The following is a 15530-nucleotide window of genomic DNA, read 5'->3' as shown; positions in this document are numbered from 1 at the left end:
CTCATTTGTTTTTGTTGCAGTTTCTTGGTGTTCATTATCCTGATGTTTATTATGTACCACTGCATTTTTCATATTGGTTTCGAGTATTTTCTATTAGTTTTTTGTTGTTATTGTTTATTTCTTCCAATGAATTACTTTGATTCAAGTCTTCAACGTAAATAATCTATTCTTCCACATTTTTTCACAGTGTGATTAAACATTTTCCTCTGTGAAATTCATTTCAATTTCTTCAATACCTGTATCAAGCACTTCGTTTTGTTAGTGACTGCATTTTTAGACGAACTTGCCAGTTCACATATAAGTACCTCTATATTCATTTCGTAATAATTGAGAAGCAATTTGGCGTCTTGCATTTTTTGCTTATATTTTTCAGTCCCAAACTCGGATATAACAACAGCAAATCTGGAACATAATTTTGCTGCTTATTCATATTTTTTGTTAGCTCTAACAGCTGTAGGTGTTGGAGATGCGAAATCCAATATTGTTACTTGTTGGCATGCATCATTTGCATACAGATTTTCCATATTGCTTGACGCTCTGTGATAACTTAAATAAAAATTCTTCTTCCAACGATTAAGCATCAACTTTTCGTCAGACGGATTCAAACCCATTTTTTCTCTTAAAGCCAAAATGTGGCAACATAGCAATAGCATTTGGTTAGAAAGCTGCAGTCACATTTGTCATTTTTCGTTTAGTTCTAGGTTTTCCTTAATTTTGTATCTTACCATAAAAGAAAATTGCTGCAGTAAAGATTTCCAAGCAAAAGGAGTAATTAAGTTGTGATATTTCCATTGATAAGTATCCCGTTTAAATTTAATTATTTCCTACTTAAGGAGTAAATCGTGAACTTCTTTCTCTTTCAATTGGTAATGAAGAAAACACCTTCTTGAAGTCAGTGAAAAACTGGTCCAAAGAAGACAGTTTTTCAATACCTGCTTTCAGCATTTGATTAATATTTTCTAATCTACTGGTTGTATTGTTTCCAAATGTTAGGCAGTGATGACGATATGCACAGACCCACTGCTCCTTTATGTCGTGCCAATTTTTCTTATAATATGCCGTAACTTTGGGAAAATTGAAACTTATTCAATTCTATTCTATATACTCTCCGTCACTATGGCTGTATGTTATCCTCTGTATCAAATTCAGGCACTGTTCTTTGTGGGCAGACGAAATCTTCATTTTATCCACAGTAATTTTCCTGCGAAACGTCTTTAGAGTGTAGTATAAGCATAATAACAGCCTAGCATCTGGAAATTCCTGATTGAAAATGTGAAGGTCCTTCATATCCTTATCAGTGAAAGTAGTTTTTGTTGCCTCCCAGTTAGCATTTTCTTTTTTGAATAACTGAGTCACTTCGCCTAAAGTAATTTCGTCCTCATCAATCAACAAAAAAGAACATATAATTTCACTATGTCCATTTTCATCAACAGTGAGTACAACGACATTCTCAGGTTATTGAGTTTGTAGGTGCCATCGCATATTAATATTTCCGGAAAGTACTTGAACATTTGTTTCATTGTCTTACTTTGGTAGTAAATTGCTCTTAGATTTTTGTCGCCATTTCGGAAAATTTTTACTGAGTCTCCTTCTTGAATAAGTTTCGGGATAATCTCTTCGAGTTTGTGTTTAATAGTGCTTTAGCAATTGACTTTATATTTCTTTCAGGGTTACGATTTTGTTTGTTTTTGACATAATATAGTTTTGTGCGTCTTTCGAATTGGCTTTCATTTGCATAAGATGCACCATTTCTTCTTTGTCGCTTGGATCCAGTTTGCAATTTCTAGCCATAAATTTGTAAGAGGATTCTTCAAGTCTGTGATTATGCATTTCTGTAATGCATAACTGATGATTATCGTTAATACTTATTTTTATACTAGCTGGACAATTATCTTGCATCGTTTTGTGTCTTCTTTAATTTACTCTTAAAATGTTTACCTCTTTTGGCACATGCATAATCAATTTTATAATATTGCACGTCATCACTACAGTTAGCGGCCTGTTTCTTCTTTCCTTCGGAAATTGTTACACTAATTCTTTTGTAAAAATATATATAATTCATGTCTTCGTAATTTTTTAAAGTTAGCGCCACTCTTCGTAAGTTTCGAAAGTTTTTCCAACTGTTAACATATTGTAACTTTATTATCTTGTTATAGAAAAGATGTGCAGTACTTGTAAAAATTATTAAACTCGATCTGGAATGTCTGGAGTTTGAAGGTACGTTGGGAACATTTGTGGCGGCTAAAGTTTGAAGTTATGCTTATATCTGCAAAGCTATGATTGGACTTATGTTAGTACACGTAATTACTGAATGATACTGATATACATACACGTACCTTTTATCTATTTGATGATGGTCACTAAATATTTAACGAAATCAAACTGAAAAATAGGCACAGTCAGAATCATTCGTGTGTGGGCGTACAATTGTGTGTACGAATAGCGCTGTAGTTATTCGTACACACTGGATGTATGAATAGCTCTTGTACTATTCGTACATACTGTGTGTACGAATAGTCACTCCGTTTACAAATTATTACGATCTTTGTGGTGGCAAGAGTGGAATTTAAGTTCTTCGTCGTAGTTTGCTACCCTTCCTCTATGTTGACAGGTATAACACACACCATATCTCTATGCACAAAAAACCTGTCACATATTATACTGTCTACCCTGTCTTCGCCAGTTTTTACCGCCGTGTGCCATATCACGAGGACGTGACTCTCCCCATGAATAGCTAACAATTTGACATCTCTTTGGGCAAAAGACATTAAAAACGAAACGACAGCTTTAACTAGAAACCGTGCGTGTTGTTTTCATCACGAAATGTTGTGCTTTTATTTTAATTCAAATTCAAATCCTATATTTTCTCGAACTTAGAACGATATCTGGACAAGTACCAGAATTACCAGGAAGAAAACAAGCTACGTTTAATCACACCATAGTCCGTCAAGAATTTTAAACAGCGGAGGGTTTACATGATGTTAAATCAGGTGTTAATTCACTTTATTGATTAAATCAATAATTATTCGTTCACAGATTACATCGCCAAGATCAAAATAATAATTCGAGAATAAATGTTCAAATTCAAACTGTAAGAAATTATTAATTGTAAGAAAATATTAAAGCGCTCGCTTTATTAAGTCCATGGTACAAAAAATAAGTCGAACTTGAATAAGTGAAGTGAACTGCGTTACAAATAAAACAGAAATAACATGTGTTGACGAATTCGCCAAGGTTTCACAACATTTCAAATTAGAAAATCGGTAATTTATTGGTCTTATTAGACTCTTTAGGGATTGCGGTTTATTTTCATTTAAACAATTGTCCTTTTGTGCCCTTAATTTTAACATGAGCTTTCACTGCGCGTACTAAACAAGAAGTAGAACGCCAGAAACAGGGAGTTTAGTGACCTTTTAAAATTCTACGTGCGTTGTTGTTACAAAATTCCCTAGAACTACCAAGTTAAGGATGATTTTTTCTCCCTTCACCTAAACGCATAAAAACATGGGTGATTGCCTATGTTACTGTATTTTTTTTTAAATTTGTTCCTTTTGTTTCGAAATTTAATTTTTCGAACGGGAACACCACAGTATTTTCATTAACAAAAACTACCGTGTGTTCGAAAATAGCACGAATTAGTTGACTATGAAGAAAAGTGCCAGAAAAGGTCTAAAATTAGAAATGTTTTATCAAATATTCAAGAAAGGAGAGTAATCGTCTAAAAAAAAACATTCTAAAACACAAGATACAAGAAGATCGATTGTGGAAGTGATGAGAAGTTGTAGAACAATCCGCGTGAAAGTAACATAGATATAGTAACATAGGATTTTAAGATCAAAGTGGTGTGAAAATTTGAGACCATTTGAAAAAACATACCGTCAGTGTAGAATAGATTCTTTGCTTCTTATGCTACCAGTGGAACTTGTGTATATTTTTTAACATTCCGTGATCTCTGAAGTCATCTGGTGCCACACCTGTAATCAACTAGCCCAAGCAATAAATCATGCAAGGAATATAATCGGAGACGCACCAAGTCGACTACAAGAGCGTATCCCTAATTTCCTAAAACAGTGGTTGCAGAAGAACTCTGTTTAAATTAATTTCAAAAGAAATTAACTCACGTTCTAGCATTTTGAGTAACTTTGAAAAAAAGAATTGGTGACAACAAAGAATAAACAAATGCGAAATATAAGAAACAAGCATAATAAGACGTAAAGAAAGTCGACTTAGTTTTTCTTTAACACCTTTTTTAAATTCTGACCATTTATGCCAAAACTGCAGCCGTAAAAACCTGATAACTCATCCAAATCGTCCCCTTTTTAAAATTTGAAACGATTTAGCCAGACATGAGTTTATTCGAGACACCCAGAATGCTCAGAACTTCCTGTAGCGTTATAGTCATCAGAAAATTTAATGGAAAACGTGATTTCTAACTCGAATTTGAGCGCTTCTCTGACGTTTCTTTACCTGTCGAACATTATTAGAACACGAATGTGTGAAAATTTTTAAATTATTAGAGGTTATTCGAAACTGACTTCAATTTAGAAATTTGATGGTAAAACTGATTTTCAGATGCAAATTTAACACTTTTACAGTATTTCCATGTACGTAAGAAAGGTTTCTGACATGACGAAACATTCTTCAACTAACAGTTTTGAGAATTCTGCTGATTTACATGATATGATACTCACCAAAATTGAAAGCATGAAGAATTAGCTTAAACTAACGAAAGTTTGTTAAGTCCCACTAAAACGTCGATGACGTCATATCAAAATTTTGCTAAACGAATCTTGTCTAAAATGTACAAATGTGCTTCTACTCTTGGGGGTTACGAATCCCGTCTTATTTTTGTAAATAATCAAAATAGTTGAATATAACAAAATTTTACAATTTTTCTTAGCAACTACTAAGTTCAAGTGAGCAATCGATCCAAATTAAGCGGGACAGGTTTAGGTTTCTTGCTTGTCGTCCCGCTCAAAATTCTGTCCCGATTCATCTTGATTTTTCTTTATCGTTCCGCTTTGTACCGCATCGGTAAAGTTTTAAATCTGGAGATTGAAATTTTTTGTTTTAGTAGTTTTATGTTCTGATTATGAAATATTATTTTACTACTCATGAAAAATTGTTTCTTGCTGAATAGAGAAATTGCGTATATAGAGTGGCTTAGCTAATATCTCGAGAACGGATAGAGATATTGAAACTTTGTAATGTTATTTTTATTTGAAGTAGACCTCCTACATTTCAAAAATTGATTTTTTTGTTTTGGTGAAGATCCTCTGGTCCCGCTTGTATCTCTAGGAAAATTGGTCACCTTAAAACATTTGCAACACATATTGTTCTGAAACTAATCATTATTATTTACCTGTTCGTCCCTTCCAAAAACTTATTGACGTCATCTTAGAGTTTTGCAAATCAACCTCGATCATTTGACATGTTCAGAAAATCAAGCAATTTTTTCTTATAAGTGCTCCTTTTTTTATTGTTCATTCAGGACGTTTCAGTTCTAATAAGGTAGAAATTAACTAACAATTTCCTGTTATAATACCGAGAGAGCAATAAAATACACGACCAAAGACAGCCATCGATTTTTGAAGATATGTCTTTTCAATTTGAAAGTTTGAGTTGAAAATGCAACGATCTGATTCACGCTTTAAAAAATTCATGGCTCTCTTTGATCGTGTTTATTACTGCTCTCTCGGTATTGTATCAGTAGAGAGCGGATTATATGAAATTTGCATATCCGTTATTTTTTGCATATAAGTCTTAATATTTAATTTGTGAACGAATCATGCTAATTAAAAATGAATACAGCTATAAAAAAATTGCATATTTGCATATATTTGCCTTCTGCTGCATATTTTACGTAACGGGTGCATATTTTGCATTTTTATCAATTTTTGTGCTACTTTGAAAAAAAAAATTATTGTCTTTCTATCGACATTTATATCTAGAAAGACGAAATTTCATGAATCATATTGCAAATATTGTCCTGAGATTCAAATAACTAGGAAAGGTTTGGATTTTATGGTAGTTTGGAGAAACCACTGGGTGTTAAGCCATCCATCCAGATAAAATCGCGCCCTAATTACTTTTGGAAATAAGTTCATTCCCAACATTTTTGTTCGTTCCTTCGGTGTATTAATGGTATGCTTTGTGGTGGTCGGAGGGACATTATCCTATTATTTTTCATTTTTCTAGACCGGTAAGTACGCAGTTTTTCTATTTACAAATACATACTAAAGAATCACAGGAAAAACTGTTTGTTACAATATTTCGAAAAATATTTAAAAACAAATTGTTACCAAAATAGTAATTAAACAGTTGATTACTACTATTTTTTAATTTGTTCTGTTTGTATTTATTTTTTAGTAAAAGTGTGATCTATGTGTTAGTGTGATTTATGTGTTAGTGAGATGTAATTAAACACTTTGCAATGTGATTTATGTATTTTTTGTAATAAAACGTAAGCTCAGGAAACCTGTTTTTGTGATTTGTAAATAAATTTAGTTCGCTTATTGAGCTTTTTTTTTAATTTTTGGAGCATATGCAACTGCATATCTCTGCATATATTAAGAAAGTTACTGCATATTTGCATAAACTTGGTGCATATCATATGATCATATTTCCCAAAATTTTGCTGCATATTTTCCGCTCTCTATGTATCAGAGAACTGAGAACTTGCTTGATCTACAGACCAGAGCGCACTCATCCCAATATCGACTCTAGGCGATTTATCTATAAGCCGACTTTCGTTTTAGAGCTGATCTGATACGTACACATCCACTACGAAGCACTAAGCCGTTTCGACCATTTGGTCGGACTTTACAACGAATAAGTGAGTAAAGTTCTTGAACATCTTAACGATTTAATACATAACGTGCCCGAATGATAAAATTTACATTTCAAATTTTATTATCAAATGGTAAAAAGCTCACAAAAATTTGTCACCAACAATGAAATGACGTAATTTCAAAATTTTACAATAGTAGATGTAATTTAAAGTTTATATCCTCCGTTTGCGGTTTATGAATCCGTATTGAGTTTTTACCTTAGACGTCAAGATTTTTGGAAAAAAATCAAGAGCATTTTCCAAATTATAGTTATTGGAAGCATGTTGAATCGTTAGCCAAAATTTATCCGTTCATGTCCCCCAGGAATTGATGATGTCATCTTACAATTTTGTCGAACATGACGAATTGTTACTTAAATGTTAAAAAGTAGCATAGTCTTGAACTTGTGGTTTATAAATATACACTTAAGATTTTTCGGCTTTTTGATTTCCCGATTTTTCAACTGTAGATGTCTCAATTTTTCAAGATTTCAATTTTGGGCTTTTTCAATTTTTCCATTCTTCAAATTTTTGACTTCTCGATTTTTTATTTTTCGATTTCTCAGTTTTTGTCCGCTTCAATTTCACGATTTTTAAATATTTCGATTTTTCAATTTTTCAAATTTTGACGTTTCTAAATTTTCAGTTTTCCGATTTCTGAAGTATACTTTTCTTTATTTTCCCGTTTCTCGACTTCGCAAAGTTTCGATTTTTTACTTCTTCATTCTTCAATTTTTCGATTTTTGAGGTTTTTGATTTGTCAGTTTTTCGATTTTTTAAGCTTTTTTTCACTTTGCTTTTTTAGTTTTTCGATTTCTCATTTTTCCAATTTTTTAATTTCTCAGTTTTTTCGCTAGTTTTTGGATTTTTCAATAATTCGATTTTTTACTCTTCGGCTATTCAATTTTTCGACTGTTTTATTACTTCGATTTCTCAATTTTTCAACTTTTCGGTATTTTAATTTTTCAATTTTCCGAATTTTTAAATTTTCGAGTTTCCAATTTTTCTTCTTTAAAATTGTTCGATTTTTCATTTTTTTCATTTCTCGATTCATCGAATTCAGATGTTTCAATGTTTTGATTGTTCAATTTCTCGATTTATGAATTTTTTAATTATTATTAACTTTTCTTCTCGGTTTTCGACTTCTCGATTTCTCGAGCCTCTGGTTTTTCGATTTCTCGATTTCCCATTTTTTTTTTTAATTTTTCAATGTTTCGATTTTTGGATTTCTCGGTTTTTCGATTTTTGATTTTTGACCTTTTCAATTTTTCGATTTGCCAATTTTTCGATGTTTCGAAGTTTTCAGTTATCCGATGTTTCAAATTTTAGATTTTTATTTTTTGATTTTTTGATATTTGTATGTCTGCGATATTTTAATTGTTCAATGTTTTAAATTTTGTATTTTTAGATTCTCGATTTTTCGATGTTTCAGTTCTTCAGTATTTCTATTTTTCAATTTTTCAAATTTTGACGTTGCTAAATTTTCAGTTTTCCGATTTCTCAATTAATCTATTTTTGATTTTCCCGTTTCCAGAATTCTCAAAGTTTCGACTTTTCAGTTATTCAATTCTGCGATTTTGCAATTTTTTGAGTCTTTGTTTTTTTTTGGTTTTTCAATTTCTCAATTTTCCGATTTTTAAATTTCTCATCTTTTGGATATTTCTTTCAGTTTTGGGATCTTTCAATATTTCGATTCTTCGACTTTTCGATTTCGCGACTTCTGAATTTTTTTACTTTTCGGCTTTTCAATTTTTCATTACCAATTTTTCATCTTTAAAATTTTTCGAGTTTTCAATTTTTTCATTTCTCGATTCATCGAATTCAGATAACAATATTTATCAATTTTTCAATTATTAACTTTTTTTCGTGGCTTTCGACTTCTGGATTTCTCAAGCCTCTGGTTTTTCGATTTTTTGATGCCTCAGGTTTTTTAATTTTTCGATGTTTCGATTTTTGGATTTCTCGGTTTTTCGATTTTTGACTTTTGGGCTTATCAGTTTTTCGATTTTCCAATTTTTCGATGTTTCGAGTTTTCAGTTATCCGATTTTTCATTTTTTTAAATTCTGAGGATTTGCCGATTTTTCAGTCTTTCGATTTTTAAGTTTTAGATTTTTATTTTTTGATTTTTTGATATTTGGATTTCTGAATTTTTCACTTTTGGGATATGTGTTTTAATTGTTCAATGTTTTAAATTTTAGATTTTTAAATTTCTCGGATTTTTTTGATTTTTCAGTAGTTCAGTATTTCTGTTTTTCAATTTTTCAAATTTTGACGCCGCTAAATTTTCAGTTTTCCGATTTCTCAATTAATCTATTTTTCAATTTCCTATTTCTCGATTTCTCATAGTTGCGATTGATCAGTTATTCAAATTAATTTTTTGGAAGTTCAGTTTTTCGTTTTTTAAACTTTTTTCGACTGTTTTATATTTCGATTTCTCAATCTTTTAACTTTTCGATATTTTAATTCTTCAATTTTTAAAATTTGGATTTCTCGAGTTTTCAGTTCTTCTATATCTTAATTTTTCAATTTTCTGAATTTTTAAATTTTCGATTTATAGATTTTTCCATTTTTAACTTTTCGATTTTGGCCTATTGACATTTCGAAACACCGAAAAACTGGGAAATAAAAAAAATTGGAAAATCGAAAATTTAAAAATTCCGCAAATTGAAAAATTGAAATATACAGCGTGTTATTGAAAGGTACGTATAAAATAAAATCGGCAATTGGTCTCGAAGTATGGGTGCTAAAAGTTAAAAAAGTTCAGGTAAAAGTGTTCTCCTTTTAGAGATAAAAATTATTAAAATTTATGTCCAATTTCGTTGTACGCCTCTGATAAAAAGATCATCTCTCGTCTCGATAGCAACATTTAGTCTTGACAAAAGTTTATTGTTACAGTTGCTAGGATTTACTAAAATAAATTAATGTTACCTATTTATAATTCAGTAGCGTCTAAAAAGGTTGGATAAGGGTTGATTTTCCCCTTATAATTTTGACAACACAAAATAAGTTTTTCAAACTTCTCAAACTTCGCGAAGAACTGTCAATTTGGTTGGACGTACCTTTCAATAACACCCCATAGAAGTACTGAAAACTCAAGAAATCGGAAAGCCTAAAATTTCAAAAACTGAAAACTTAAAATATTGAAAAGTCGAAAAATTGAAAGTTTTAAAAAACGAAAAATTGAAAATTCAAAAAGAAAAAATTCGAGAAATCAGAAAATCAAGAACTCAAAAAATCGAAAAGCAGAAATACTAAAAAATCCCAAAAGTGAAATATCGAAAAGTTGAAAAATAGAAGAAAAATTAAAGAATGGGAAAACTGAAAAATCACAAAATTGAACGAAATATTCAAAAATTGGGAAATTAAAAAATTGAAAAATTGAGAAATAGAAAAGTCAAAAAACCTAAGCTGAAAATTCACGAATTTAAAAAATTGAAAAATCAAAAACCTGAAAACTCGAAAAATTGAAGAACTGAAGAACTGAAAAATTGAGACTTTGGCAAGTCGAGAAATAGGAAAATAAAAAATAGATTAATTGAGAAATCGGAAAACTGAAAATTCAGAAACGTCAAAAAATCTAAAAATCTAAAATTTGAAACATTGAAAAATTAAAATATCGTAAAATTGAAAAATGGGGCAATTCAAACATTGAAAAATTAAAAAAATAAAAATTCGAAAATCTAAAATTTAAAAATCGAAAAACTGAAAAATCAATAAATCTAGAAATCGAGCTCGAAAATTTAATAAATTGGAAAATCCGAAAAGTGAAAAATCGAAAAACCAAAAAATTCAAAAATTGAGACATCGAGAAATCGAGGAGTCGAATAGTCGAGAAATCGAAAAATCGAAAAGTTGAGAAAGTATGGAAAATAAATAACCACCAAAACTGTGACTAAAAATATCTAAAAATTAATACAAAATAGAACACAGTGCTTCTAAAGAGTCGAAATTGGCCTGAGCGCGCTCCGGTCTGTGGATCAAACAAGTGCTCAGGCGACGATATACTTACAATTTACAGTTTTTTTACTTTGTGTAATTTGTGCGTCAAATGGGGTAATGACCAGTGTTTAATGCTGCTGGAATTAAATGAGACGTTTAAAAGTATCCAGTTTTTCACATATACACTACATTTATAACATTTTACAAGTGAGTTGCGCTTAAAAGTTGCCAATGTTTAATATTTTCCGTATTTCTGAATAATTTTTTCGTTATAATTATAACAATGTTATTTTGTAGTTAAAACAAGGGTACATCTAACAATAAGTTCTAAATATTAAATTATCTACAAAATTTTACAATACTAATCACGTCCATTGTCATAACATACAAAAGAAGGTGTCTGTAACAAAGATATATTGTTCCATGAAAGTAATATGCTTTGCCAGCTTATGAAAAACGGGCAGTATAATCGAACTGTCAAACTGATATTAGATTTCGATTTATGATTTAAGTAAATATCTCAGACAGGCGGCAAAATTTGAAAATGTAATGATGCTTCCGGGATAGCTTAAAGGAATATTTACTTAACTTTATTACTGAAAGCTAGTATGGGGACATTTTTTAGGTATGTAACTAAAATTTCGCGTTAAGTGAAAACCTGTATTGCGATTTTTTTGACAACGATACGTAAAATGCTGTTGCGTGCAGGTGTAAAGATATTTTTGAAAGTTTCGAATCCTGTCATTGATTTGTAACTTTTTTGATCGTCAACACTTTCATTCTGTCTTTATCCAAGTTGAAAACCTCAGCGTAACTACCCACTTCCCCGTTAGTCTTTTAATAAACCCCAGCCCCAACCCCGGCGACGTCTTTCTCAATTTCCCCGCCACGAAGCCGCCTCTGAAGCTCGCTCTCGTCAGTTCCGATCCGCCCCTGAAAATCGACACGTCTCGCCGCCTTGCAGGGACGGCCCCACCCTCCTGCACCTTCTGCATATCCCTGTCGCTCAATCCGCGCCCGCCTGGAGGGGCGGCTGCGGCAAAATCATTACGTTACGGCTCTGCACGGCCCGAGTTCAAACTCCCGAATGAACCTGTGACGACCTCGGCGAGGCTTGACGTCACGACGCGGAAAAATCAATCGGCATTATTTCACTATTTTTGCACGTCGGGCCGGAATCATGCACCCCACGAAGACGGCGTCCACCAGCGTCGGCCGGTGAGCGGAACAGGAGCAAAAATCGATCCAGCTCGGCGAGTTTCGCTGTTCGCGATGTTTTTATTCGATAATGGTGATGTTTAGCGGCTGGTGGACACAATTAGCGTCGATTTGATCAAATAGTGTTGTAACGACGACGACGTCACCGAGTCAGTACGCTCGGGTCGGCCGCGGAGGAGGGTCGACAGTGCAGTGCGTCGTCATTTCCAAACGTGTAAATGCTCTACGATTTTGTTGTTTTCGGGCCAAACTGATGAATGTAAGTACAGGCTATTTCGACTTTTCGCGGAAATCTACACCCTGTGGATGTGCGGGGAAACACGCCCATGAACTGAGCAACACAAACACGGACGAGAAAAAAACAAACAATTGCGCTGCAATCATGCATTGATCAAAATAATTCGCATGGTGTAGGTGGATGCACTTGCTTTTGATGGGAGGATGGACGTGGTTTTGTTGATATTGTAACAGGACGGTCGATAGTTTGCGACAAATTCGCGGTTTGTTTTGGGGGCCGATTTCGTGGAACGGTGGCTTTAAAGTCGCAAAGTCGGGGACTCTTCGGGGGTGTGGTAGTTAAAATTCTGCGGTCGTAATTACCAGCTACGGCATTTTTCACATGCAGTTTTCATGTCGAAAGATAACAATAATAACAAACAAAGTGAACAACATTAATTTTTGAAGCGTTCGTGATGGATGGACGAAATGTGGATTTTTAATTTATATGAGTAAACAAACATGCGATGTATTTTTAATTAAAATTACTGTTTCCATTTTGCACGGACTGCGGATTTAGAATATTTCTGCAGTGAATAATTATAAAAATAAGCCGGAAGATTACTGTTTTTACTGAACCCTTACAAAAATCTAAATAAAGCATTTTGTAGTTTTTTCTATTAGGAATCAAATTATCGAAAATACTAATTTCTGATTTGTCGCATGCGACAATGTTTGTTTCTTTATTGTTATTTGCAAAACAAAAATGATGATCCGCAGACGTGGACTTGAACTCTGTTTTTCTTGTTTGATAAAAAAATATATATACCTATCGGAATTATTGTAGTGTTTTACAGGTGCTAGTGTATTCTTATTGATAAAAAGTAAGTCACCCTTAGTAAATGTCAAGGATTATCAATTATTTGTTTTTAACATACCCGTTAACTTTTTAGAATAAAATCCATGAAGTTGAAAACCTGCATGACAAAGACACGTTGATAAACATACCCGCGGAACATTAGCAGATAACCAGGTTCGAGTTATTACGTATAAGGAATCTCAAATTTGTATGCTGTTTGGCCTATTGATGTTCTAAATGTGATTCTCAATTGGCTAAGACCTAACATTGCTAAGGGGACGGAACAATACATTATTCAGTAGTTACTCCATTTTGATATATTCAAATTTTAAATTCTTTGCCGTTTTCATGTATGTTTCATTGTATCAGGCTTTCCCTTCATGGAAACAGATTAATAGTGGCTGTATATTTTTTGGAAAACTTCCAAAATAATAAGACACTGATCGCATTTAATTTAAATCTTGTTATTCCAATCGGATTATGTTGCAGATATTGTTCTTGCTATTAGGTTTTTGAATTTACTTTGATCATTTAACTATCAAAAATACCTCATCCAACAATATGTAGAGTTTATATGTCAAAATTATATAAATATGTCTTCCTGTAATTTGTGTTTCAACTATTCGTGTCTATAAATGGTCAATATTAACATTGAACATTAATCTCTATACGAATCAGTAATATACGGGCGTCTGATTACAACTTGTCCTAAGGGAAAATAGCCATAAACATAATATTTTGATTGATATATAGGGAGATGTTTCGAGGGTATGGTCATAAATCCTTCATTGAGTTTATAACATGATTGAGTATCGACGCTTAATATTGAATATTTGTAAAAGTCATAATTTAAAATCTTCATACTTCGCACTTCTGTTTCATAGTTATACCAATAGTATTACAAAACTGTTTTGTATTTAGTACTTTGAAAATTTTGAAACTTATAAATTATTTAGAGAATGGGGTGAATTGGGGGTGATCTTTTAGGTAACAAGTTTGAAAAACTGTCGTCATTTGTTTTTTTGGATATTTCGGCAGCCATTAGAATCCTGAAGTTGTACCATTTCCAAACTCTCCTGTTATGGGCTGTAACTTTTTTCTATAACACGTTTTGAAATTATTGTAATTTTATTTTACTGTCTAAGAAGGGTGCTTTCGATGATAAATATAAGTACCATACCTGAATAAGCATATGAAACTTCGTTAAAATTTGCCGATTTTGGTGACTTTCAGCTGTCTCCTGTGTCAACACTATCGTCCTGAAAGAGTTGATTTTTTTCAAGAACTTAGTACTCATACAATAGAAAATGTAAAGGAAGTTTTAAGTTCCTGGATCATCATTTTCTTGAAATTTGTAAACTTTCAAAAATAGCCGATTTTGGCCCGTGAAAATAAGTCAGGAAACGAAATGTATCAAGTAAGCAATAAATAAATCTCTTTGTGCAATAAACGTATCAAATAACGTTATGATTTGAGTTACATTTTTTGTTTTACCCTTTACCACACGGAATAAAATGATTTTTTTCAAATTTTTATATAGGTACGTCTTGAAAATATCATTTTATTTTTAATAAATACCTTAGTATACTATTGTAAACAATTCTTTCAAATTCTAAATATATTGCTGGAAACTTACTTATATGTATAATATATAATATTCAAATGTGTCATAGAAATTTTCTTTAAACTTTCCTGAGACTACCTTTAAAAAAATAATACAGTAGTGCACAAAATTAAAAAAAAGTTACGACAAATTTCCAAAAGTTATGCGTCATCAATAATTTTTTTAAATAGGAAGGTATAATTTTGATTGCATTATTTCTTAAAGCTTATTTTTTGCATATGAAAATGTAGTTTGATGTAGAGGTTGCATAACAAAAAAATGAAGAAAATTAATAACAAACAAAATAAACTTGATTTTAGTGATAAACATTAAATAAATAGAATAATACGTTGGAGTAAAACTTTATGCTATAGAAATTGTTCAGACTGTCCCCATTCACTATCTGACACAAATCCAGACGATGGTAGACTTGATTAACGGAATTTTCAATACTGTGGGGACTTATACGAGCCATTGCATGACGAATTCGTTCTTTCAAATCGTATAAATTAACTTCTGTTCATATAAACACGACTTTTTAGATGTCCCCATAAAAAAATTGGTCTAAGGAGTTTAGACAGTACTTTCCTCGCTGTCGGAAACATGACGACTGCATGCCTATTATGTTTTTTTTTCTCATTACATTTTTCTAGCGGGGCAATTTAAAAATTTTTTGCGATGACGTCATCAACGTTTTTGCAAGGACACGTATATCAGTTTGGATAGATGTAGTGTAACACTAAAAATAAAAGTACTGTATTCCAAAATTTTCGGGAAAATGAATTGGGTCGTCTTGAATATTGATTTATAATCAATAAAATAACTAAACAGTTTACTTACGTGTTAGCAGAGGCGACTCAAAATC

General features: G+C 32.0%; 1 protein-coding gene across 2 annotated transcripts in view; it reads left to right on the top strand.

Moving 5' to 3' along the window:
* LOC135125905 (rho-related BTB domain-containing protein 2) overlaps positions 1 to 15530 on the top strand; it is a 75535-nt gene that overhangs the window by 3719 nt on the left and 56286 nt on the right. The window contains exon 1 of one of the 2 annotated variants that reach the window (XM_064051669.1): positions 11969 to 12246. The exons of the other annotated variant lie outside the window; for it this stretch is intronic. The gene's annotated coding sequence lies outside the window, so the exon portion shown is untranslated. Of the gene's footprint in view, positions 1 to 11968; positions 12247 to 15530 lie in introns of those variants that run through there. 2 annotated transcript variants of the gene reach the window in all.

The sequence above is a fragment of the Zophobas morio genome, unplaced genomic scaffold (assembly GCF_036711695.1).
Source record: "Zophobas morio isolate AGI-343-1 ecotype UQ-CSIRO unplaced genomic scaffold, CSIRO_AGI_Zmor_V1 ptg000009l, whole genome shotgun sequence".
In the NCBI taxonomy this organism is placed as follows: Eukaryota; Metazoa; Arthropoda; class Insecta; order Coleoptera; family Tenebrionidae; genus Zophobas; species Zophobas morio.
The sequence above is the reverse complement of the archived record's forward strand: the minus strand, read 5'-3'. Positions and strand labels throughout refer to the sequence as shown.